Source organism: Opisthorchis viverrini (genome assembly GCF_000715545.1).
Source record: "Opisthorchis viverrini unplaced genomic scaffold opera_v5_458, whole genome shotgun sequence".
NCBI classification, from domain to species: domain Eukaryota; kingdom Metazoa; phylum Platyhelminthes; class Trematoda; order Opisthorchiida; family Opisthorchiidae; genus Opisthorchis; species Opisthorchis viverrini.
Genome location: NW_008752121.1, coordinates 14802 through 16660, shown reverse-complemented (window position 1 = coordinate 16660; position 1859 = coordinate 14802).

Here is a 1859-nt window from a genome sequence, read left to right as displayed (position 1 = left end):
GTCCCGAAAGCTAAGCATTAGCACCGGGATTCCGTTGAATGCATGTGGTCCGAAATACCCGAGTGCCTTTATGTTGTAAAAGACTGTCTGCTGCGAAAAACCATGGTGTGTGGGGAAATACGTCAGTACCAGCTGTGTGGCATTTCCGCAGCTTTGCGTGGTCCAAGAGTGAAGTATTTCCAATGGCGTTTGCCAGACTGCTAATCTCAATCACACTTGGTCTTTATGCGCACGAATGCTTTGCATTTTATACGTAATATTGGGAAAAAGCTAAATAATATGCCAATAGCACAGTAGTTCCGGTCTTTTCTTGCAGTAATATTTGTGTTGGGGAGTTTGAAGAGAGATTAAAGTTTCCTGTGAGTGGACACAATTTATTTCAGATACTGAAGGGAGTCTGTTCTCATAGGCCAAACCGTCATCACTTGCTGCATGTCTTTTCAACCTTTTCGCCTAACGATTTCACTGATTCTTTGCATCCCGTGTGCAGCGGGTTCTTCGGACAGATTTGTGTAGGTAACCACTTTTGTGCATCTCACGTTAACCGCACGAGAGCTATTAAATTAATTGAGCTTAGTGGTTAAAGCGCGAAATTACTGGCCGGAACGTTTGTGGTTCTAACCTAAAGTATGCTTCTCGGCTTCTCCTATCTAGGCTTGGGAAACATGGCAGTGTCCTAGTCCTCATGCTTCCTTCTGGTCGCATACCAGTTAGGTGCGGGAAGGATGTTGCAGCTGGAAGTTTGTTTATTCTCAATATTTACGGTTGATTACATGGATGAAAGTACTCTGATCAGTGAGCACAAATACCTCGACCAGGAAAACCATTGAAATGATTGATACAACATACGGGCGACTAGTTCAGGCGATTGTGCGCAATCTTTCAGCTGTAACACTCTTCCGGTGCCTGACTGACATGCCACCCGAAGGAAGCACGAAGGCTGGGAAAATGCCAGTTTACCCAAGCCTAGACAGGGGAAGTCGGGAGGCAGAGGTTGGGTTCGAACCATGGACTTTCCGGTCAGCAAATTTACGCTCTAACCACTTGAGCCATCCCGCCTCGAACATACCTATCCGAATGGGATATGGCCAAGGTTGTAACCCAAGGTCTGCGAGTGGTTTCGCAGTTGATACAAAGCTACACGACAGCCAATAATTGGATTCCTGACCGAACAACGAAAATAGTCCCAAATGTTTCGAATGTGGTTTACTGTTACAGCCCAATCTTTATGTAACCAGTGTGTACCATCGTATTCACTTCCGTTCCTTCTCGATATCACACTTTCTAGTTAGCCAGCATGGCGTCTCGACGGCTGGGTGTGGGTGTAGCCGTGTTGAATGGTCAGTTGTATGCAGTCGGTGGTTCGGATGGACAACAGCCTCTCGCCTCGGTTGAGCACTACGACCCTCGTGTTGGCAACTGGCATCGTGTCCCTTGTATGGGCACTCGACGCAAACACCTTGGTGTGGCAGTTTACAATGGCCTGATCTACGCAGTCGGTGGTCGGGATGAAATAACCGAGCTGTCATCGGCCGAATGCTTTGACCCACGCAACCGAACTTGGTCTCCCGTTGTTGCTATGACATCGCGTCGAAGCGGCGTAAGTCGATTTTGTCATTTCTTGCATAGCTTGATATGTTTTTAATCCCACTGTGTTTACATCACTAGCTTGATGATTATTCCGGACCATGCTGTTTGTGCTGTTGAGAAGAAATGCCCAAAAGACTGGTCTCACAATATTGTTTTTGTATTCCTTACAAATAAAGAGGTAACAGAAAATCTGATCGACACCAGGGTTCGCCTTCAGATAATAGTAATAATAATAATAATCGTTCTGCTGTAACACTCTTCCGGTACCT